The 24716-nt window shown below is 47.1% G+C and overlaps 1 protein-coding gene across 1 annotated transcript in view; it reads right to left on the bottom strand.

Annotated features, from left to right (window-relative positions):
- The window catches only part of rhocb (ras homolog family member Cb), a 45144-nt gene extending 20855 nt beyond the window's left edge, over positions 1 to 24289 (bottom strand). Inside the window, exon 1 of the mRNA XM_035380754.1 lies at positions 24076 to 24289. The gene's annotated coding sequence lies outside the window, so the exon portion shown is untranslated. The remainder of the gene's footprint in view (positions 1 to 24075) is intronic.
- Positions 24290 to 24716: the final 427 nt, after the last annotated feature.

The following is a 24716-nucleotide window of genomic DNA, read 5'->3' as shown; positions in this document are numbered from 1 at the left end:
CACAGAGGCCCGCCCCGTTAAACAAAACAATCCACTTCCTGTGCCGGGGAGGGGAGTCTGGCGGCAGCACCGCTTCCGTGGTCATCACCGCGGCAACAACAGAGGGCTGGGACTGGGAGAACACGGCTATTCCTAACAACACCCCCCCCCCCACAGAACACATCAGACCAGCAGCCTAGACACACACAGAGCAGAAGACTGAAGCTGACAAAACTAGAAATGGTCACATGACCTCAGCTCTCTCGTTTCTGTTGCTCTTATTGGAGTCCAGATTAAGGCACGAAATGGGTCTTTATCAGAATCCTAAAGCTAAGAGAACACAGCTCAGTCTGCCACAGCTTTGCCCACGACCGGGCACAGGAGTTTGCATGAACTATTTCTACTTAAGTAGGACCTGAAGGAGCCTGAAGGAATTGCACCTCCTTTGCTAAAAGGAACAAAAACGATTCAAAATAAAAGGTTACATAAGAACAGTGATTTTCTGTAGAGGTCCAAAATGGTGGTTATACGATTTCGAGAGAGGGGATTAGCCTAAGCTATAGCTAAAGCAGAGAGAGACTGCTTTCAAGGAGGAAAATTTTTCTTCCAAACCCTCGAAATCAAAAGCCAGGTTCTCCGACTTCAAAACTTAGTTAAAAATAATAATAATAATAATAATAACTAAAGAGGAGTAAAGATTCTCTGCAGAGGTGTGACACCCCTTATTGACCCACTTCTGTGTCGTTTTCAGAAGCAGCAGGAAGCGACTCTCAGCTGCACTCCAACCAGTCAATCAGTCCTCCTTTTCAATACAGCACCACTCACCAGCAAATTCTCATAACACACTTCACGGCTAGCATAGCATGGCGACCACGTTCGCTTTCAAACCTTTACTTAAAAACAAGTTTCAAGTAGGGTGTTGATTTGGATTATAGAGGACACGTGTTGAGCAAGTGGATTAAAAAGGTAATTTACTGTGTGTTTAGATCAAAGGACAAAGTGTAGCACAGTGGGCAAGGAACTGGGCTTGTAACCGAAAGGTCGCAGGTTCGATTCCCGGGTAAGGACACTGCCGTTGTACCCTTGAGCAAGGTACTTAACCTGCATTGCTTCAGTATATATCCAGCTGTATAAATGGATACAATGTAAAATGCTATGTAAAAAGTTGTGTAAGTCGCTCTGGATAAGAGCGTCTGCTAAATGCCTGTAATGTAAAAAAGACCCACAGTTTCTGCGACATACTGTATATAAACAGGTAAAAGGTCACTCCGAAAGCTTGGCATGCCTTAAAGTTAAAAGCTAAAAGGAACTCAGCTCTTGATTTAAGGACACAAACATTTTCAGCTTCCTGTAAGATCCGGGGAAGGTCATCCCACAGCTTGGCAGCCCCGAAGCTAAAAAGCTCCATTTCAAGCTTTGACATTTTGGGCACAGCAAGACAGCCTGCATCCTGTAAATATAGGGCTCTTATTTGGGGCGATACAGAGAAACAGAGTTGTTCACATACCCTGGTTGGAACTCATGTAATTTATAGGTTGGTAATAATGTTATGGACAGAGGATGTTCATCTGCGAGCCAGTGAAAAGAAGCAAGATGGCCGCTACAGGTTCAGGTCTCCTGGCCTTGATCAGGAGTGAGCCTCCGCTGGATTCCTCCACCCCGTCGCAAGGGTTAGCTCTCCCCCCCCGCCCCACCCCCACCCCGCTGCCAGTCAGGCGAGGCCCGTCTCAAAAACACACATCAGGAGCCCGCACCCTCACGCTAGCTCCCTGGGGCGGGATTTGGCGTACGACGCACTGAATGAAGACCGCTCGCCAGCTTTGGGCTGCTGCCACCACTTCCCTCCGCACATAAATAAAATAATAATAAAAACCTACACAAATTCCCCGCTTAGAGATTGAGCCTGGTTAATATCTGATACCCACCCGCGATACACAACCGCTCCGTGTGTGGCCCAATGTTTGGACCTGTTTATGGATGAGCACCCGACAGTCCAGGATAACCAAGAGGGACACGACAAAAAACACCCCCAGCCTGGTCCCCAGCCATGGTAAAAACCCCCCCAGCCTGGTCCCCAGCCACAGTAAAAACACCCCCAGCCTGGTCCCCAGCCATGGTAAAAACACCCCCCCCAGCCAGGTCTCCCGTGGGTTGATCCCATCGTCCCGGTAACTGCCAGCGTTCAACGCGGATTGGTCCAAACGGCACTCGGAATAAGAGAAACCCACCGTCGGGCAAAACCCACCGACACGGTTGCCGGCGTGGCGTGCCAGCTAGAGGCAGAAAGGTCTGAGGAGCGCTTTTCAGGAGTTTCCCTGGGCGGAAATATCAGAGCGAGCTCAAGCTCAAACTCAGGCCAGAACAAAAATGAAAGTAATGAAATATGAAAAATGGGGAGAAGCCATTCTGTCAATTTTCCCCTCATTTCGCGTCTGGAGGTTAACGACCCGCGAAGCTCATGGGGAAGTTAGAAAGCCCCCCCCCCCCCCCCCCCCCCCCCACCAATTCAGAGAGTGAGCACCAGCGCCTTGGCCGTCTGTCGAATAACTGATCAAAACCATTTAAATCAAGAGCTGGAGTGGAGCAGACTGAGGAATCACACAGCACAGGCACAGCACACTGTGCGTACGTGTGTCTTTACAAACTTCAGTTTTAGAAGGCTCCACATTCAAAAAAAAAAAAAAAGAAGAAGCTCCACAATGGACATCACTATCACAATCACACACACACACACACACACACACACACACATTGTTAAGAGGTGGAAGCAGAATCAACTTGCAAACTTAGCAAAAGCAACTAATCCATTTTTTAAATCACGAGGAAGTGAAAGCAGGCAGGAAATTGTGAAAAAGGCAACAACAAAAAAAAAAACCAAAAAAAAAGGCACAAAAGGCCCGTGTCCCTGTCCTGAACCTCCTCATGCGTTTGGGCCAAACACGGCTCGTCTGTGAGGCGTACGCGGTGCCCGCTCGGCTCAGCCGCTCGGCCTCCGATCGCCGGCGCTGGTCGTTAGCATTCCTTCAGCGTGTTCGGGGGGGGGGGGGGGGGGGGGGGGAGTGCCATGGGAAAGGGGGGGGGGAGGGTCAAAGGGTCGAGAGAGGATGGATTTCTAATTTCCTTCGCCAGACCGCCTCTCCTCCGCACAGTCAGCTGATGAAGAGTAATGAGACTGCGTTACGCTGCGAGCCTGATGGCCCATCAGCACCACGGCTGGGGGGGGGGGGGGGGGGGGGGGCGTGTGGAGGAGGGCATGTGTGTGGAGGGGGGGCATGTGTGTGGAGGGGGGGCACGCGTGTGGGGGGGGGGGGCATGTATGTGGCGGGGGGCATGCATGTAGGGAGGGGGGCATGCGTGTGGGGGGGGGCATGCATGTAGGGAGGGGGGCATGCGTGTGGGGGGGGGCATGCATGTAGGGAGGGGGGCATGCGTGTGGAGGGGGGCATGCGTGTGGGGGGGGGGGTGCATGTGGGGAGGGGGGCATGCGTGTGGGGGGGGGGCATGCATGTGGCGGGGGGGGCATGCGTGTGAATTCATCGCAGGGTTTCTTGGCAAACACAGGGCAGAACTCAGACAGGAACGCATTTCCAAGTTGGGACGTAATCGCAAAAAATATAAGCACGGCTGGCTGAGAGAGATTGGAGTTTCTTATGCCCCCCCAACATGTTCAAAATAGATTCACTCTGACATGCCCGAAGGAAAACAAACACACTCTCCGTGAGGAGGACAGAAACAAGCTCACCCTTCTTCGCCAGACTGGTACAAAGCGTGCACACGGAACTGTGCACCAAGCTCTAGCCTACGTGACCAAGTCAGACCAACCGCAGCACTGAACGAATTCAAGCCCTTCATTTCCTGATGGAAGACGAACACTCCTACGTGTTCGCCACTGCTCTAAAAACAAACATCCACTGAGAGATAACACTCCCATTTCCAGTCCGTATGCCACATCAGTGAACCTGATGTCCGACAGAGGGCTGCATATGTAGTGCGTATGAAAACAGGGTACAACCAAAGTTAGACAGTACTTACGGCTACTTTCCTGTGTGATTTTACAGACACACAGAAGAATGTCCACCAATGAGCTTTTTCTGACACATACACACACACACACACGTACACACAAGTGAAGTTACATCAGGCTACTTTTTGAGCATGAAATTTTCACTTCATCAAAGGCATTGTTTCTCTGGCACGTGCATGTTTTTATCGAATCAGCCACAACTGCCAGTTTCTTTGCAGCTATTATCGGCCAGTACCAACACGACCACGGCAATACTGGGCCACCCATCTTGCGTTCTTAACAAAGAATTTTGAATAGTCACGTGGAGGATTTCTAAAAAAAACACTGCAATGCAAACACAAGACCAAAAAGGGCATTTCTTTCATCCGTGAAATCTCACGGACCTTCAGCTGAAGGATTGATTTCATATCAAGGCGGATCAGAATCAATTTGGACTGAACAGGGTGGCGTGTGCTCGACTCAGTACATCGATGCACGTCCACCTGACTTCCTAACAACCGGTCCTAATCTCCACTCGCCATCTGCAGTCATCCTCAGAGGCCATTAATTACCGGGGAAAGTTATTAACGGAATTCAATTTGAATTAATGGGACTACGCGTGTAGAGAGAGCAGCCGTTAAAAGCAGACAGCTTCCCATGATGTTCATCATTTGAAAAATTACAGTAGGGAAGAGATGGTTTTTTTTAAAAAAAATTAAAAAAAAGCTTCATCTGACTTTGTCTGGCCTTCGGAAGATTAAAAAAAAAAAAAAAAAAACGTGTTTTATAGAGTTTTAAGGCCATGAGGCGTTTGCCAGCTGGTTGTTTTAAAAATGTTTTTACAGCAGACAAAACATTCCTAGTCCCCCGGTTTCTGAAATGAAGCGTTTTTTGTTTTGCCTTCGGTGAACTTCAGAGACCACGCCCGCGCATTACCTTACATTTCAGGGCTGCGGCATTTCAGCGGGTGCTCTTCGCCTTAAATTTCAGGCAGTCAGCGGGTGCTCTTCAAACCATTACACTTTTACAACCTGTCAATACGGCTGGATATTTCACTGAAGCGATTGAGGTTAAGTACCTTACTCAGGGGTACAATGGCAGCCGCCGCAGCCGCCCCCGCCCCCCCCAGGCTGGGACCTGAACTCACAACCTTTGAGTTTCAAGCCCAGTTCCCTAACCTCTACCCTACACTGCTACGCTACACCACGCCTCACCCGTCTGCTGAGTGGAGAGCAGTTAGCCCGCACTCCGCCCTCCTTGTGTATTTTTCCCTACTTTATTCAGACGGTCACACACAGAGATGAGATCACAGTGCAAAGAATCACCGTGGAGGAGAGAGAACCCCTCCTCGGGGGGGGGGTGTATATCGGTGGACAGTAGGCCACCTTGCAGACTGCACCACAAGGTCCTTCCTGCAGTGTGAACTTCTAATCTGCTCCACACAAATTCCTCAGCAGCTCCAGAGGGCAGAAGCTGACATTGTTCTTGTAGGGAGAGGAAAGTTAGCGATGAGGAATGCTTATTCTACCCCCCCCCTCCCCTCCCCTCCCCTCCCCCACCCCCACCCCCACCCACCCCCACCCCCACCCCCACCCCCAGCACACACACGGCAGTATCTACGCCCTCCCCCTCCCCCACCCCCAGTGGCCGGGCCTCCACTACTCAAACCGGTGACGACATCCTGGCCTTTACGGGAAGCAGCAGTTTGGAGCCACTGTTTGCAAAAGCATGCCAGTACCAACCCCCACAGTGGCCTGTTCCACCCCCGCAAAAACACACACACACCCATACACACATGCGCACGCACGCACACACACACACACGCACGCACGCACACATACACACACACACACACACACACACAGCAGGGCACATCCGGTGTAGAACAATCCGAAACATTCGAAATATGTTTTCTAAAAAGTCTGCATATTTCACACAGCCATTCATTCTTAAAATATATATACATTCTCTCTCTTTGGAAAACAGCATTAATTGGTAAATTTGCACAGGAATTGCGAAGCACTTATGTTCTGAAGATTAAAAAAAGATTGATTTCATTTCCAATATATTTGCGGTATATTCCATGCTGGTAAGGGTTTGGCCTGTTCTCCGGGTTCCTGGATAGTTATCTCTGAGCGGTACTTATGGGAGGAGACGGTGCGGTGTGCCTATTAGGGTTTGGTTCTCTGTAACATACAGAGTTTTGATGGTGGTAAAGTGGTGTGATGTAGAGAGATTTTTTTAAAAGCAGTATGGTCTTATGGTGATTTGGTCCTGTGTAACATACATATTTGATGGTAGTACAGTGGTGAGTTGGTTTGAGGTCTAGTTTTTAAGAGCAGTATGGTCTTATGGTGGTTTGTTTCGGTGTAACATACAGAGTTGATGGTGGTAAAGTGGCGAGTTGGTTTGATGTGGAGAGGTATGCAGAGCAGTATGGTCTTATGGTGGTTTGTTTCGGTGTAACATACAGAGTTGATGGTAGTACAGTGGTGAGTTGGTTTGATGTGGAGAGGTTTGCAGAGCAGTATGGTCTTATGGTGGTTTGTTTCGGTGTAACATACAGAGTTGATGGTAGTACAGTGGTGAGTTGGTTTGATGTGGAGAGGTTTGCAGAGCAGTATGGTCTTATGGTGATTTGTTTCGGTGTAACATACAGAGTTGATGGTAGTACAGTGGTGAGTTGGTTTGATGTGGAGAGGTTTGCAGAGCAGTATGGTCTTATGGTGGTTTGTTTCGGTGTAACATACAGAGTTGATGGTAGTACAGTGGTGAGTTGGTTTGATGTGGAGAGGTTTGCAGAGCAGTATGGTCTTATGGTGGTTTGTTTCGGTGTAACATACAGAGTTGATGGTGGTAAAGTGGTGAGTTGGTTTGATGTGGAGAGGTTTGCAGAGCAGTATGGTCTTATGGTGGTTTGTTTCGCTGTAACACAGAGTTGATGGTGGTAAAGTGGTGAGTTGGTTTGATGTGGAGAGGTATGCAGAGCAGTATGGTCTTATGGTGGTTTGTTCGGTGTAACATACAGAGTTTATGGTAGTACAGTGGTGAGTTGGTTTGATGTGGAGAGGTTTGCAGAGCAGTATGGTCTTACGGTGGTTTGGTTCAGTCAGGTTCAGATTTGTGATGGTAGATTCAGTTTGGTGGTTTGGTTCTGTGGAAGGTGCAGGGTTGAGAAAGGTAGTGGAGAGGTGTGGGGAGACAAGGTGAGGTTTTTTGGAGCAGTAAGGCAGTTTGGTTCTGTGGAAGGTGCAGGGTGTTGTGCTGATAGCAGAGGGAGAGAGTACACCTTGTTTTTCCTCTAACGGCATCCTGGGTGTAGAAGGTTTATAGCACTCTGACTCATCTGTGTTTCACCTCCAGAAATGACTCATTTTATTCTCATAATCAAATTATATTTACAGCAGCTCCACTTTGAGGAAATAGCGGACATCCATATCTGTGTCACGCGTCTTAGTATCTGTACATCATGTGCGATTCACCACAACCCTAAAACAGCCGTTTCATCAGAAGAAGATCGACACAGTTGTGCAGAATTGAATGTAATTGCTGTGTGTTGAGGTCGATGCCATGCAGACAGCTGGAGAGGATCAGAGTTCAGGAGGAGAACTTCAGGCGGCAGGAGGCCAACCATCGCTTTAAAGGACAGAGGAAATAACTGGAAGGGGCAGGGGCAGACATGATCTCCTCAGATCTCCCATTCCTCAGCCTTTCACACCGTTTACAGTGACCTGCAGACCAGTCTGGCCCATAACACACACCGCGGTCTTACCGCCTTAACCACAACAGTCACACCAGACCAGCCTGGCCCATAACACACACCGCGGTCTTACCGCCTTCACCACAACAGTCACACCAGACCAGCCTGGCCCATAACTCACACCGCGGTCTTACCGCCTTAACCGCAACAGTCACACCAGACCAGCCTGGCCCATAACTCACACCGCGGTCTTACCGCCTTAACCGCAACAGTCACACCAGACCAGCCTGGCCCATAACTCACACCGCGGTCTTACCGCCTTAACCGCAACAGTCACACCAGACCAGCCTGGCCCATAACACACACCGCGGTCTTACCGCCTTAACCGCAACAGTCACACCAGACCAGCCTGGCCCATAACACACACCGCGGTCTTACCGCCTTAACCGCAACAGTCACACCAGACCAGCCTGGCCCATAACACACACCGTGGTCTTACCGCCTTAACCGCAACAGTCACACCAGACCAGCCTGGCCCATAACTCACACCGCGGTCTTACCGCCTTAACCGCAACAGTCACACCAGACCAGCCTGGCCCATAACTCACACCGCGGTCTTACCGCCTTAACCGCAACAGTCACACCAGCCAGGCCCACGAAACGCACCGCGACCTCACCACGACCACGAGGGTCGGGATTAACCACCGCTCCCTGTCCGCCACCAGCAAAAAGAACAGAAGAAGAAAGAGGAAAAAAGGTAGCGTAGGGGCAGAGCCTCCACAGGCGCAGGGGCGCACTGCTGGAGCGGGGACAGAGTTCGTCGTCGGTCGCCGGGACCAGCCGGCCGCCCGAGGGCTTGTGTCGCCCGTGTTTTGTGGATTTGTAGTAGTTTCTCGTGAACGTTCCGCGCGTACGCGTCACCCTCACGCCCCCCCCCCCCCCCCCCCCCCCCCCCCCCCCCCAAAACCCTCGTACTCCCTCAAACTCAGCTCCGAGAGGGGTTTACCGGCCGGGCTGCACGGCTGTCGGCTACATAGCGCTCAAAGCAGCAGGAGGAACCTCTCTGCTGGAAACTGATTACATAACATCTGCGCTGCCACCTCACCGGCCAGCCCTCCGATACCACCAGACGCGTTCGTGCCGAAGCGCACGCGTGGAAAAAAACGCTCACGTGTCCCTGCCGGCTCTGCTTCAGCCCGTTTTACCTGCCCTTCACCCACTATCCCCTGATAAAGGAGAGCTTTATGCAATGAGGCCATTTGCTTTGCTGAACAGTGAAGATTAGCTCAGCTTTCTTAAGTGGAAACTGCCCGACACAGAAAGGTTTTCAATTAATGTTCACGAGGAACTACAACAAAACTACGAAATACAGGTGACACAATTCATGAACCGTTTTAGTCGACGTGTAGGAGGATTACGTCTTAATGTATTAGTTCTTCAGGAGGAGGGGGGAGCATGGGATTTAGTTAACAATGTAACAACAACCGGATTATATTTTTAAAAACACATCCTGCTCATGTGTGTGGGGCACACAGGACTCTCTCTCGCTCCCCTGCAGTAACACGCATTGCACAGTCTTACCACACACACCGCACACCGCACAGCGCCTCCGCTGGTTTCTTCAGCTTCAACTCCGTAAATGAGCACACGCGCCCCCCAAAACCAGAAACCATCCCACGTACTCCAGCACCCCCAAATATGAGATTTCCAATTAAGTCCTTCGCGTGTGGCGAACTTCATATCCCGTGCATAATTGCAGAGTGCGCGAAGCTGACATATCTCAAGTGCCTGGCGCTTTGAGCGTACAGTACCTCCTGGAAATGGATCTGACAAACTAATTTGATCTGCTTAATAACATTTCTCATGCAACGGCGTCTCGTTCCCAGCTCCGCGAGCAGAGCGATATTGACATGTTCTTAATGGCGGGAGCTCTGGGCTTCACCAGCCCCAACAGCTCGCCAAGGAGCCGGCCCAAACGCAGGACCTGATGGGCGAGGGGGAGAAGTGGATTCCCCAGGACAGCCCCCTGTGCACATGAGGAGAGCCGCGGTCCCATGGACCGCTTCAGGACCGCAGAGGGGACTTAAAACCGTTTAAGAGGGCACCTTTTCAGCGTTTAAGAGGGCATCTTTTCAGCGTTTAAGAGGGCATCTTCTCAGTGTTTTCAAAGTAAAAACCGCAATAAGAAAAGGTGCTTGCGTTAAATCTTCTGCTCTGCATGAAAAGCTTTCCAGAAGAATAATGATCAAAAATAAAAAAAGACCTTGGTAACAGGTTTTCCCCCTGCCGATACGTGACAGCTAGAGAAATGGATACTGAAAAGAGAGGGAGAGAGAGAGGGAGAGAGAGACGGAGACAAGAGCACCCCTGTTCTCATTCTCTTGGAGTATGTAATAATGCTGGGGACCCAGTCGCCTGAAGACACCTAAAACCAGACTAAAACCAGAACGTGAGGCAATGTTCCACACAGCTCAACATGGAGATAAAACACCTGACTTTACCTACACACATACCTAGGCATTTAAAAAGCTCCAGACACAGTAAAGGACATCTAAATAGTAAAACATTGTAGTCTTCCTTGATATGAACCAGGAGGAGAGATTATAGGGTCACAGTGGTCTAACCCAGGATAAGATTCTGTATGCAGTACAGTCACTCAAATAAAGGACTCCTTACAATGTTCTATCATGAGTTACAATATTGCCCTTTCAGACACACCTTTTATTTTTATTTTTTTTAAATCAGTGATTTTCCTGGAAACAGTATTCTGAGAAAGCACTTGAAAATAACACCCGGAAAAGATGTTGAGGTAGAATAACCACACCCATCATAGGCGGGTTTGAAAATCCAACCGCATACTTTCCCTTGGTTTCAATTCCAGGACAGAGCAATAGTCACCACATTCAAAAGGCCAGCCTGAATAAACATTTGAGAAATGTGTCCCTTGAAAGAACAGCATGATAAAAAAAAAAGTCTACAAAAAAAAAAAAAGAACACCTTGTCCCTCACCCACATTTTAATAAAGACGAATTGGAGCATATCTGCTCACAGGACAGAAATCCAAGGGATCACTATACTTTCAGGCAATTAAAAACTCAACACACCTTAAAACAGAAAAACCATTTCAATTATAACAGCGAGTAGTGTGGTCTAATTAGGACTCCTACCTAGCGGGCCTTTTTACATCTACATTAGAACAGTTGACAGTTTCTGGGACAAAATGAACAGCCATTCATAAAATTACCCACACATGAGGGGAAGAATATCAACTTGAGCCAAAAGGTCAAAGTCTGTAACTGCTGTTGCATCACAGCCCTCTCTTTCTTTCACACACTCCCTCGCTCTCTCTCCGGGCTTTTTCTTGCTGAAGCCCTCCGCAGGACTGGTCTGGGAAGTTTCAAAGAGGCCCGGAGCTCTTAATGAGCACTAGGGTTCACTCGCTCCCGCACGCGTGTCGCAGTCTATTTTCAACCAGCTCGTTAGCGCTCGTTAGCGCACGCCGCTAGTCTCCGATCCCCAGGCAGCCGAACGAGGAGGAGCCATTAACTCCCACATAACTCTAATCTCTGTGTGAGGGCCCTGTGTCACGTGCAGGCTATAAATCACAGGGGGAGGGGAGGTGAGAGCAGACGGGGGGGGCGGGGGGGGGGGGCAGGGGTGTGAACCCACCCCATCCCAGATAGGGTCAAATAAAGCGCTAATCACACGAAGCGTGAGCAAGAGAGAGAGAGAGAGAGAGGAGAGAAAGAGAAGGGGAGACCACTGCACAGCTCACCTTAGCCTAGCACCTCTTAAAGGGGGGGGGGGGGGGGCTCCTAGGCCTGAAAAACAGGATGGGATTTATAGATTCATTTCCTGAAGGGAGGGAGAGAGTCGGGAGAAAGGAGAAAAACACTTTCTGGAGAGTTGAGGAAAACAAATGGAAAGTGCATACGAGCAAAGCGAACTCTTCAAACGGGAGCGGCTGGGGACTGGGGAGCCCATAGGTGACCCCCAAAGGGTGGGGGGCCCAAGGCTGACCCCCAGAGGGTGGGCGGCCCACAGGTGACCCCCAAAGGGCAGGTGGCCTGGAAGGCACGGCGGTTCGCATTCTTCACGCCGGCGATGCAGACGGACGACCCGCATTCCCCCAGCGACTCTTTCATCACTCACCGCCGAGAGGCTCCACACCTCACAAAACATTTTGGGAATAAAGGCAGCAGCATTACACCTGGGGCAAAAGCTCCTTTTGTCACCATACACACAGAGGGACTGTAAGCAGCCCAAACGATCTGCGCGGTCCTGGGGTCCTTAGTGCAAAAGAAGCGGACTGGAGGATGACTGTGCGAAGCGTGCGAGGGTTCGAGCTCCTGCCCCTCGGCCGAGAGACGAGCTGGAGAGCGGAGCAGGAGAGCTGAAATAGGACAGGGCCGTGGAGACCGTGCCACCGGTACTGATTCTGCAGGCTCCGAGCTGGCAAATGGGGAGAGAAAACTCATCTCTGATTTAACCCCCCCCCCCCCCCAGCTCGCTCAGGCTCCAGATCAGGGGGAGAGGCCTCAAAGCATAACTCAGAGATCAGGGGGAGGAGGGGCTGTCCTCTGCCGTCTTCAGAGCCAGTTACTGGTTTTAGTCCTCTGCAGTCTTCAGAGCCGGTTACTGGCTTTAGTCCTCTGCAGTCTTCAGAGCCAGTTACTGGTTTTAGTCCTCTGCAGTCTTCAGAGCCGGTTACTGGCTTTAGTCCTCTGCAGTCTTCAGAGCCAGTTACTGGTTTTAGTCCTCTGCAGTCTTCAGAGCCGGTTACTGGCTTTAGTCCTCTGCAGTCTTCAGAGCCAGTTACTGGTTTTAGTCCTCTGCAGTCTTCAGAGCCAGTTACTGGCTTTAGTCCTATGCAGGCTTCAGAGCCAGTTACTGGCTTTAGTCCTCTGCAGTCTTCAGAGCCGGTTACTGGTTTTATTCCTCTGCAGTCTTCAGAGCCAGTTACTGGTTTTATTCCTCTGCAGTCTTCAGAGCCAGTTACTGGTTTTAGTCCTCTGCAGTCTTCAGAGCCGGTTACTGGTTTTAGTCCTCTGCAGTCTTCAGAGCCATTTACTGTTCCCTCTCTTTAACAGCAGGCATTGCCATGGGGATGTAGCAGAGCTACAAATCTATATAACGCTTCCTCTGCTCCGCCAGCACATGACCTACTTCCTTCCCCTGCGCGGGAGAAGGAAGTGGCCTAATTAAAGCGTTTAACCCTCATCCTCACTCTCCTTCCCGCCCGTCTGTCGCGAGTCGCCATCGCACTCATCTCGCCCACCGCGCGCAGCATGAGATCACCGCGAGCGGGTAATGATGCGTATCCTGGGGCGCCGCAGGACCGCGCCCACAAATCAGGTTCAACACGCAGCGGGCGCTAGCACCCCTTCAGCTAATGCGGTGCTGAAATGCGGACACACCGCCCTGCTGGATCTGCAGCAGTGCACCGAAAACAGGCTGGATATGCACACAGGAAATGCACATGCTAAAAGGGTTAGCGTCAGGTTCTGGGGAAGTCACTTCCCTTAAATTCAAGGACCCAACACAACTTTTTTTTGCCGCATGATAGTTAATCACCGTCATCTTCACTTCAGGCCACGCAAGCACATGTGTGAACGCTGAAGATAATTCCAACTAGAAATACCGCCTTGCGGTTGCATGCATCCATTTGGAGATAAAATGTCATCACTTCATCAAGGCTTCATGCATGTGACAATTCACTCCTTCCCTGGTTCCTTTTCCTGGCTAGATCAATGATTCTTCACATATTATAAATTTCTAGTCACCCAGGGTTTCTTTCCAATGGCTCTCGGCACCTAAGTCTCAGGGGAGGGCTTGCACTTGAAAGGGCACAAAAGTACAATCTCTAAACAATGGGGCCTAGCCAGCAGGAAAGGCTTCATGCATGCGATAATTCACTCCTTCCCTGGTTCCTTTTCCTGGCTAGATCAATGATTCTTCACATATTATAAATTTCTAGTCACCCAGGGTTTCTTTCCAATGGCTCTCGGCACCTAAGTCTCAGGGGAGGGCTTGCACTTGAAAGGGCACAAAAGTACAATCTCTAAACAATGGGGCCTAGCCAGCAGGAAAGGCTTCATGCATGCGATAATTCACTCCTTCCCTGGTTCCTTTTCCTGGCTAGATTGACCGTTTGGATATAAAATGTCATCACTTCATCATTTTATCCTATTAGACGTGTGTGAAGCTTTGTCATAATTAGCGTATGAATTCTTGAGTTATGGCCAAAAACGTGTTTTGTGAGGTCACAGTGACCTTGACCTTTGACCACCAAAATCTAATCAGTTCATCCTTGAGTCCAAGTGGACGTTTGTGCCAAATTTGAAGAAATTCCATCGAGGCGTTCCTGAGATATCGCGTTAACGAGAATCAGGCGGGTGGAAGGATGGACGGACGGATTTCCTCATTTAATCGATCGTGAAGCACAGGTTGGGTTAGATGAGCTAGGCTTTATTTCAGGTTGTGCTGAAGGCTAATGTGGAATTTAACTAAGTGGTATACCTTTTTTCGTTAAATGTACTTTGTGATTAAAGCTTATTTTTGAATCGGATTTAGGTCAATCATTCAATCTCCCAAACATAATGTGAAGAACAATTATGCGCTGGGCACAATCAAAAATGCAACATTTCACATTCATTCGGGTGGAAAAAAATATACATAATGTTATCTAATTATGAGTGGTTGAGCATACTTCAAATAAACAAGTGAAAATCTTACTGTGCTTTATCTAAACAATGGCCCAAAGAAATAAGACATTCCTGTTGTTATTTGTTCCATACAGGACCAAGCATGCATTTGAGACCTTTGGTGCTCTCATCCTGAACAAGCAACAGAACTGAACCACAACTTCAATTTCTACCTCTGCAAAACATTCAACTGTAGATTCCAGCACTTTCACGGACCATGCCCATTTTCAAGAACTATCAAGGACTTCTCATTTTTTTTCCTCGAATTCACAAACTTTCAAGGATTTTTCAAGGACCACGGGAGCCCTGGATATCTATTGGGAGAATTTTCACCCAATTAGGGCTCTCTGGTAGTTATACCACTTATTTTAACATGTAAACATTCGACAAGATGCAAAGCCTGGCTATGACGCAAAGCACCCTCAGCTTCTGGCTCTTCAGCCAAGGCACCCAGAGCCATCATTCAGAGCCCAGCAGGGCAGAGCAGGGTAGAGAAAATCATTTCAGAAATATCGACGGGATAATTAAAACGAGGAGCCCATCGCGCGGACGGGCCGGACCGCGATAAATTCATAAGCTCCCGCGCAGGAGGACGGAGGCCGAATTGACAACATTAATCACCTCTGACAACCTCCATCACCTTTTTTTGTTTCCGATCCTAAACTGGGCAGATGGCCGGACCCCGGAGGCGGGCTCGTTTTCGCCGGAGGCCCGCCGCAGCCGCCGATAGCCCGCGGCGTGACTCGCATCGAAATAAACCCGAGCCCCGTACAGTCCGCCAACTTCCGCGCCACGGCGCTAACGTGCTATTCGTTTAGCCACGATTCGCGCAGCAGCATCAGGGGTGGAAGGGACATGACCAAGAGGCCCGTGCCTGAGTGAGAATGTGTGTGTTTGTGTATCTGTGCGTGAATGTGTGTATCTGTGTGTTCGTGTGTGTATCTGTGTGTGTGCTGGAGGAAGTGAGAGTGGACGCAGTGGACCTGGTAGTCACTAATCGTGGATCATATCCCTTTGTTCTCCAAACCCTTCATTGTGTAATCTAATTAAGTACCGTCCCTAATTAGCCCAATCAGCGGTGCGTGCGCGAGCACGCGGTGTGCGTGTGGAAATGACAGTTTGGGGAGCGGGAACATCTGTGGGGCTGTGCTTCTACCAGGAGCTGCTCCGTGCAGAGAGATTCATTTCCTGGGTCTGCTGCTCAAAAAGACTCTCGTAACATAACATAACATAATGAGCAGAACAGGCTATTCAGCCCAAGCACTAGGACTAAATTGTACCTAGTGCTCCGATTACCTTACAGGCTAGATAGTATCTTAACACCGTATCAAGTCTGGTCTTGAAAACCCCCAGAGTTTCTGTCTCTGCTCTGCTACTCTCATGGGGAGCTTGGGACAGCTCTGGGTTTTCCAGAGGAAGCGTTCCGGCAGCCCGACGGGAAACAAACGCCAAACGGTCACCTTTCAGACCGGGAGGGGACCAGCCCTACCAGGAGCTCCTCCTGTGCGTCTCTGCGGGGCGCACCGCGCGTTGGCATCCAGGGCTGGTTTTCGGGGTCGAGGGAGCGATTTGCCCACCAGCCGAGCTCCACCGAGCGTTTATAACGAAGGTGACAATCAGTCTGGAATGCGCTCAGCGCAACAGGACATGCGATCCTGCAGCCCATGATAACACCTGTATGCAAATCAGCTTCAAATTTGGGCGACTGTGACTTGGGGACTACTCCGGACCCCCCTGGATGTCCCTGGTCACCACAAAGGCCCGTATAAAACGGGCAAAATGAGGACAAGGCACAGGACCCCGCCAAAAACCTCAAGTTGGCCAAGCCCCGTGGAACGGGCAGGGAAGGAGTGTGGTGGAAGTTGAACATCCGCAGCGATGCCCGAACAGCCGCGACTTTTTCTGCAACGTTTCAGGCCAGCGGTGTCTTCCCTGACCCCTTCGTACGAGAGCAGGGGAGTAAATTAACTCGGCCCAGCAGGCGCACGCAAGTTACCCACAATGCCCGGCCACTAGGAGCGCGGGAGCTTTAAGAGGCAGAACAATGAGCCACTGTGTCCCTGTGCGATTACATTCCTTCAGGCCAGGGTTCCCAAGCGATGTGGGCGGCTTACAATTCCGCCATTTTGTAGTGCTACTGCGGTCAAGAAGACAAAAATGACCCACAAACACTGGTTCTGACTTTGCCTCAGGAAAGCATTAATACGATGAGAACACACACCTGTCCACACTGGCTCCTCTCCAACAAGCCATGAACACTGAGCATTTCTTTAGAGCTAACAGTATGTAGGCCTACCTGCGCTATATTTAACACTGTACCCTCAAACCCATTTGCTGGTTTAATGCGCCACATCCTAAACCTCCTTCTTACACCTACAATGCCACTTATGTTTATGCAGCAGGTTTATGTAATGACTGTTACCAAATGTTTAAAAAGAACATTGGGTTGATGTGGTTCCCTGACCTTACACTCCCTTCATGGAACCACTTCAAAGCCCAGGAGAATGTGCAAAACTACGCTTTTCAGGAACACACTGGACATACAGAAAAACCAGAGGCCCTATGTACCGTTTACAGGGATATAGCAAAAGGCCATTTTAATGTTGTTGATTTAGTGTGTTCCCACTTTTTACCCACATGCAGGCAATATGCCTCACTTCTTCTTTCAGCTTAAACATGGAACTATAGACAATGATTATTAATTAGCAATCATATCAAACAGAGAAATATGCAGTTGACTAGACTGTAAAAAAAAATACAAATCTAGGCAGACAGATCAGAGCTCTGAGATAAAAAAAAAAATAAAACATTATGAAACGCAGCCAAACCCAGGCTACTGTGTTTAGCATCAGTTATATCACACAAAGCTAAATAGTTGGATTAATTTTGAAAGAACGGACAATTGTTCATTGAATCCAGGAGATAATTCCTTTAAAAAGAAATTTCAATAAGCAGTTTAACAAAAACAAAATTCAACTAGATTTAAAGAATGCATAATTAAATTGTAACCAAAATCTTTATTTTATTCAGTAAATATCTGAAATGACAGCATACATATAAAAAACAGAAAGACAATTTGTCATATAATGTTTGTAAAGTATAATCTAATCCTGCTTTCAAGTGGTGTTGGATGTACAGTCTACATGAGTTTCCCACCAGGACGGTCCACAAGAGCACCTTATTATGTCTGATGGAAAAACACAATTCTAGATGTAGCCTAACACGAATGGTCAACATGTGACATACGTGTTCTAGCCAACATGTTTGACCAAAACACAGAGTTCTGTGTTGTCATGCGTGTTGTGCATCTTTGCGTTCTAAATTTTCACCTGAAATTTGTAACGCAACACAAGCGTGAACTGAAGAGTCGAGCATCGCACTGAGGGGCACTATAGCAGGCAACAACAGGGTCAGGCCATTCGATTTGTGCTTCCTTCCGTGGGTGTGCAGTGCATCGGGCCGGAGTTGTCAATTGCGTTTGCGTACTTATGTAGGGTACGTTTCAGGCCTAAGAGCTGAACTGACATGAGTATAAGGGAGTGGCCGTAGTGGCTGCACAGTGGTACTTTCAGCCAATCAAAATGCCCGCATGGGAGGGTCTTAACGATCTCGGGTTAACCTGATTGATCAGATCTTCTCCTCCTGCTGACAGGAAGTCATGTTTCAGTTCCTAGTTTCCTGTTCCAAAATGGCCACACAGGCAGAATAACTGCCTAAGTGGACATCACATCCCTCCAGGCATCCATCTCAATGTCGGAGATTTTATACGCCAGCAAATCACGACAAGTGCTCTTCTTTTCCCCATCACATTTTAGAATTGAATTAAGGAGTAGAATAAATACCAGCTAGCTGCTTCCATTACAGTACAACACATTTTTCTTACAGTATTACCCACTCTGCCATTGGTATAGGCATTTCTCCTTCTAAATGAGGGCTTTTAGTGCAACGAAAAGTGCCTTTTCCAACAAGCACAAAACCATCCAGACCCACGGCGCACCTGTACAAAGTGTCATGAGTAAAACTAGGCTAACTGTATAGCTAGCTAGCTATGGCATGTCCTCACCTCTGTAACATTATTTCTTGTCCTCCGTGTGTCAAGACGATAGCGCGTATCGGTGGTACGCGCTAAGTAGGTTAACTAAAGTAGGCGAAGCGCTAACATGTTAGGGTTAGCTAAAGTAATGCTAGGCGATAAAGCTGTGCTTTAAAATCTTGTGCAATTCAAAGTGGTGATTTTGGGAGATGCACCTGTGCATGCGTCCTACTAAACGAAGCACCAGCTGCGCATGCGTGCTACCAAACGTCCCTCTCAGGTTGTCCATGAGTGAGTGAATGAGTGAGTGACCACAATTTGCCACGCATAGCCCACGGCGGCAGGCAGTCCTGCATGCAGTGGGAAAACCACGTAAACAAATGAAGAATCATAGGCAGCTCAGATGTGGGCTAACAGGCCATTTTGGGAAATGTATTGCAGCCAATCTGATACTAAAACCAGCTAAATCAATCAAGTCTAACCAAAGCCTAAGATGTCTGCCACTGGGAACTTTTACTACTGTCTTGATAATACAAAACTATCTATTAAATTACAATATGACGACAGAGAAGAGAGACCGTAAAATTAGCGGCATTTCGAGCCATAGCAGTGAAGTGACAAATTCCCAGTTAGGGAAAATAAATGCAATAAATCCAGGTTTTATGAATTAGCAATCCCAGAAACCACTGCAAGATCCATTATTATGTTTTGGGCTCTGTGTCTGGGTTTTAACCCTGTGTGCCCCATGCCTACATGCTGTGCACAGTGCAGAAAACATGGGACGCCCTGTTTGAGCAAAGCTCCATCTCCTTCACAGTGAAAAACCAACGGAAAATGCTTACTCTCGTCTGTGCAAAAATACTAGGCTTAATTCAATCAAATATTGGGAAGCGGGTGTCTAAATATAACCATAAGCTTTTACCACCATTAGCCTATGTAATTGGCCAGCATGTAGATATTCTCTGACAATCATAGATAATCTTGGAGACAGCCAGACAAGATTATGAACTTTTCATAAAGATAAAGCCACCAGTTTTGGATTTATTTCATTAGAACTTGGCGTGCCCTCTAGTTTAATGACAGTGTGAGTTTCACTGAGCGGTACCCCAGCTGCTAATACCACAGCGTCCGCCGTCATCTTCCTCGGTCCTAAAGGTCAGTCTGTGCGATATATGTGCCTGAACGACGGTGAATCTGCTGAAATGCTAAGAGGTCCTTCAGGAGCGGAGCCAGAGATCAAAACACTTTAAGACACAAATCAGGACAGAAATTCAGCTGCCTGTCATTGTGGTCTTAGCCAAGGCTGTCAGGCAAAGCCTTTTCCTCTTTTTTCCCCAACCCCTTATTGAAACAGAATATTCTGCAGTATACCGTAAATATGCTGATTTGTTAGAAAATATGATACACATATTTCACAACAATTCATTTTTTAAAAATATGCTGAAATATGTAAAAGCAGAAATAATTAGAAAATGTCCCCATATAGCCTATTGTGAAGAGTTGCAATATTGTGGTCATATATCAATATCTTTTCAGGTGGCCTATATTCAGTTTCCATAACGGACTCCCTTGGGAAATTACAAGTGTTTATAGAACATTAGTCCACTTTTAAAAATATCAGGCAGCAGGCTAAACGGAGAAAATCAAATAAAATGACCGATTCATTTTTTCATCAATTCAGATTTTATTCTGATTACTTTTAGCAGTTATAAAAATGGTAGGCTATGCCACCAATTCCTCAAAATATAGCTATTTTATTGTGGAAAAAAATGCAGTCACCATCAGAAAACAATTAGGAAATTTCACAGCTATGATGGTAGTCTGTTCCTCCAAAGCTAAAATGCGGTTATGCATTATAGTGACTGAGTATCCCCTCGCATGCATTTGCAGCTTAAATGCAGGAAAGCATGCAGCGAATGGGTCACGCAGGAGTTGCGGAAAACAGGCCGCAGTAGCCATTTTAACTGCAACAGGCTTGAGGTCATAAAACAGCACGTCTTGCTCGGTGATTATTTGGCATTTACAGCCACCGTCCTGTCAAACCTGAACTTGTATTCATAAAGCATTTCACAGTAGGAGTGCGGATCTGTGCACAGGTTTCCCCGGTCCATGTCCTAACCTTAACCAGTGTAAGCAAGGAGGAAAAGCTGATCCTAGATCAGCAGCATTCCTAATCTGAGTAGCTTTATGAATATGGGGCATGGGATCCCAACCCCACTTCAGTCTGTGAGGTGCCCAAGCAGTAACTGTGGTGTAACCGAGCGGTTTAGCAAAGAAGAGAGAAGACAAGAAAACTAGACAGAAAAAAGTATAGAGTGTACTTAGGAACAGGAGAGGGAAGGAGGGGCTATGCAGTGAAGCCTAGGAAGTAACGGGAAACAGCCTCTACTGTGCATGTTGAGGGAAAAAGAACTTGCTGCCCACTGAATTCAATGTAGAAAAACAAGGTGATTTAACTACCAAAGAAAACCTTATCGGTCAATGTTCTGTGATCATAAATTTCATTACGTGTAGCAGTCTGTATAATGGTTGTCTTGAAAATATTTATTAAAATTCACACTTCTTTCACATATTTTTACAATCTATTTTTCACATGAAACGCAATGATCGTTAATCATGTTTCAGAACACAATTGGGGAAACTTTATTTTGCCTTCCAGAGTCTGATATTCCCCATTCACTTTAATGGGAGCTCCAGTCTTTTGCCCTCAGTATGCGCAGTACAGGCTTACCTCCAGGGCTTCACAAGCTTAGGGTAGCTGAAGGTGTGATTTCCTGTCTAGGAGAAAATCAAGAATGGGCGGAGTCTCAGGACCCGAAGAAGGCCCTTTATGGTGTATACATTCCCTATTCATTTCAGAGTAAGTAAGCCCATACAGTTTAGATATGCTTCCCAGACAGTGCTGATGCGTTCCTACACACGTAAGGTAAATGACCAAACGATCGGACACATATTGCACCAATTAGGACAGCTGTGCAGACAGGATCGACGTCACATGGCAACAGTGGTGGTAGGTGCACAAATCACAACTGGCTGCACTGGAATGCAGCCATCCCACCCTGCACAGGTAGGCCAATCACCTGTGAGTGCGGACGGCACGTTAGGGAACGATATCTCAGCTGAGCTAGCACAAATTAGCTTTTCCTGATGATGCAACTTGCACTCTTGTGTGAACGCCATTTCTTGAAGCTACAACAGGATGTGCACATCGCCACCGGGAGAAAGCACATCGATGGCTGGGGTTGCTTTAAAACCAGGGCTACCAGCCAAAGCGCCCCTCAGCCGCCCATACCACGCCACATTTAAACAACAAACCTGTGTCGCTGAACATTCCAGCAGCTCTGAAATGTAATCTTGTCAGGAATATATGCTACGTAACGGATTTGAGGTTAACTGATCACAATGCGGTGCAGGCGGCAGTGTCTTACTTTATTTGCCAATATGAATCAAAGAAGGCTGGCTCATCACAATGTACCAGATGAACTATATTTTTGGTGAGTGGAGAGGCAATAAATATTGACTTCTACAAACCTATAATTTACCGTTAACAGCAGACATGAATCTGAGGACCAGTACACACCGGAACAAAATATCCATGAAAAAGCAGTCTTTCAAAAGACAAAAAAAAATATCAGTGAGAACCAAAAGTGTTTTGTAAACATTTCTTAATGCAACACGTCGTCGTGTGCGGGTTAGAACACAATGTTCTCAGTTTGTTCACCACTGCACTAGTACCTGTTGCTCAGAATCCAACTAGGATGCTTGTTAAATTGTTGTGGTCCAGTGCCTGCACAATAAGAAATTTCCTTCACAACAGTCCGCTGTTCTGTAATGGGCCTCACATCCCGCACTAGACAAATCATAATGCAATTTACATTTGAAACGCCAGCAATCCACTGTGATGGTACACTTCTGCAACCACTATAAACACTAAATAAAACTACTTTTAGGCTATATATATACACCATTTTTATTTATTTATTTATTTATTTGGAGGATTCCTAAATTAGGCATTTAACCTCAGAATGTCTTAGCTGTTAAAAAAAACGCACTAGACTGTATTGCTCACTCCAATTATTATTATTATTTTTGACAAGCGATATGGCACAAGTAGCCTACATTCATTGTCAGATGGAGTTTAATTTAGTTAAACTATTTTAAAGGTCTGACTATTTTGTAACAGAGTCTGAAAAAACGCGAAACAAACAAAAAACCTCTCCAATAATAGGCCTAGAATTTTTTTCCTTTTTTTTTTTTTAACCTAGCGACCTTAAAATTTTCTACGCAAAAAAGCAATGAGTGCTTGAAATTGTCCAAAATGTTTCGATCAATAAGAAGTCTAAAAGTTTAACGCTTCTTTGAGTGAATTTAACGCACACAAACCAGATTAAACAGATTTGAGCGAGAGTAAATAAAACAACCGTTTTAGTAAACCTGTGGGCCTACTTAAGTCACAAACTAAGGGTGTGGTAATTTAGCTCACCGAACCCCCAGTGAGGCCTTTATTTGTTTTTGGGAATACCTCTGCTTACGACACACTAAATCAAAGTTCCCACGCCCACAAGAGTTGTGTAAAGGGTTAAACAAATCTGATACTTAGTTAAACTCCGGGAACCGCAAGAACAACTGGAAACCGTACATATTGTTAAAGTCAAACAGGTCTCCACACTTCAATCATATCAACTTTCCATCTAAATTGCAACAGACCTGAGCACGCGATCGTTCATGTCGGTTTTATAGGCTAATATTTGTATAGCGGTCTGGCAGAAGCTAGCTCTGCAGTATGTTAAAACGAGTACATAAATTAGCCGAAGCTAGCCCGCTATATTGATACATTATACCAAATGTTAACCGAAAGCTCTAAGCGATCATTTCTGAAAATATAAAGGGTTTTCACTGACGGTTGAGAGAGAGAGAGAAAGAGAGACCGAGTGAGATCACCAAGCTACACGATCGTGAGCTACACTCCCTTTCCCTCAACTGCAATGATTTGTCATCTGCATAGAGGCGTGAAATAAAACATTAGCCGTGGTACATTTCCATAAAACTTAACTAGTCCACCAAAACGAAAACACTAAAATAAACCCATCAGTGCAGTTATACAACCCGATGTATAACACCGCTTAGACTAGATGCCAAATACACGCCCAAAGTTTTTAATGTGGCTAAATGAGAGCGAAGAGCGAGAAACAAAGTATCCCAGTATACGCGGAGGATCGGGTTAATGAATGTGCGTAAATGAACTACTTAAGATAAAAGCTAATCAGCTTAAGAGTTAGGAATTTGACTCGATAAACATACGTCGATAAGATATTGATCTCCAGTTAGCCAACGAGCTATAGGGCTACTTGATCAAACCTAGAAAACAGGTGTTTCCAGCACACATAAAATGCAACTTTTCGAGACGTCTTGCTCAAAAATTCTCCGAATCCTCGACGAAAACACGCCAAGAAAAAAATATGAAATATAAGGAAGGATTTTCTGTGACCCCCCCAAGTTGTTGATTGCCAAACTACCCACCGCACACGAGCCACCACCTACTTTTTCCTCCGAGCTAAGTGCTAGTCGCTACTTGTTTAAAAAGCAAAAGCCTACACACCAGTGGAATTGCAAAAAGAAATAGGAGCGATTTCACGAATATACAATTATATCCTACCTCTGATCACTGTTGTGCTTGAAATCCTTCCCCGTCTTTTTCCGCTTTTGCTCCTGTCACCCTTGCTGCAGTGTGTTAAAGTGAGTAAATTGCTAAGGAACGAAACTGACAAACGTAAGACCCACCCACAGATCTTGAGAAAGACTGCTGGAGATATTTGCGCCCAATCTCTATTGGTTAGGGAGGAGGTGCAGCCGTTGGAATAATTTGGATCGCCTCCCTTCCACGGTTAAAAAATAATGACATCATTGGGACAACAAGGATTGTGGGAGAGAAGAGAGCCGTAGGGTGGTGGCGGGGTGTAGGAGAAATGTGTAGCCTACGGAGACGATCATTTCAAGCCGCATTGACTTAAGCTTTTCGATTGGCACGAAGTTGCTCACAATTTGCATATCGATTATATAAAAAAGTTTTTTTTAATTAGTTGCACGAGGCAAAATGACATATTTCGCCATTTATTCCCTGGAAAACTAGGGAGCCATACAATAAGAGGAAGGGGGCTATTTGTGCTATGAAATGAAAGGATTTTGTTTTAATAGAATTTGACAGCAATTTAGCAGCTAGGCTATAGAAATTTAAAAAATGTATGAACTCATCTGCGCATGGTCGTTTGTTATGCAGAATTTAGCAGCAAGGATTTA

This window comes from Anguilla anguilla, chromosome 11, assembly GCF_013347855.1.
Source record: "Anguilla anguilla isolate fAngAng1 chromosome 11, fAngAng1.pri, whole genome shotgun sequence".
In the NCBI taxonomy this organism is placed as follows: Eukaryota; Metazoa; Chordata; class Actinopteri; order Anguilliformes; family Anguillidae; genus Anguilla; species Anguilla anguilla.
The sequence above is the reverse complement of the archived record's forward strand: the minus strand, read 5'-3'. Positions and strand labels throughout refer to the sequence as shown.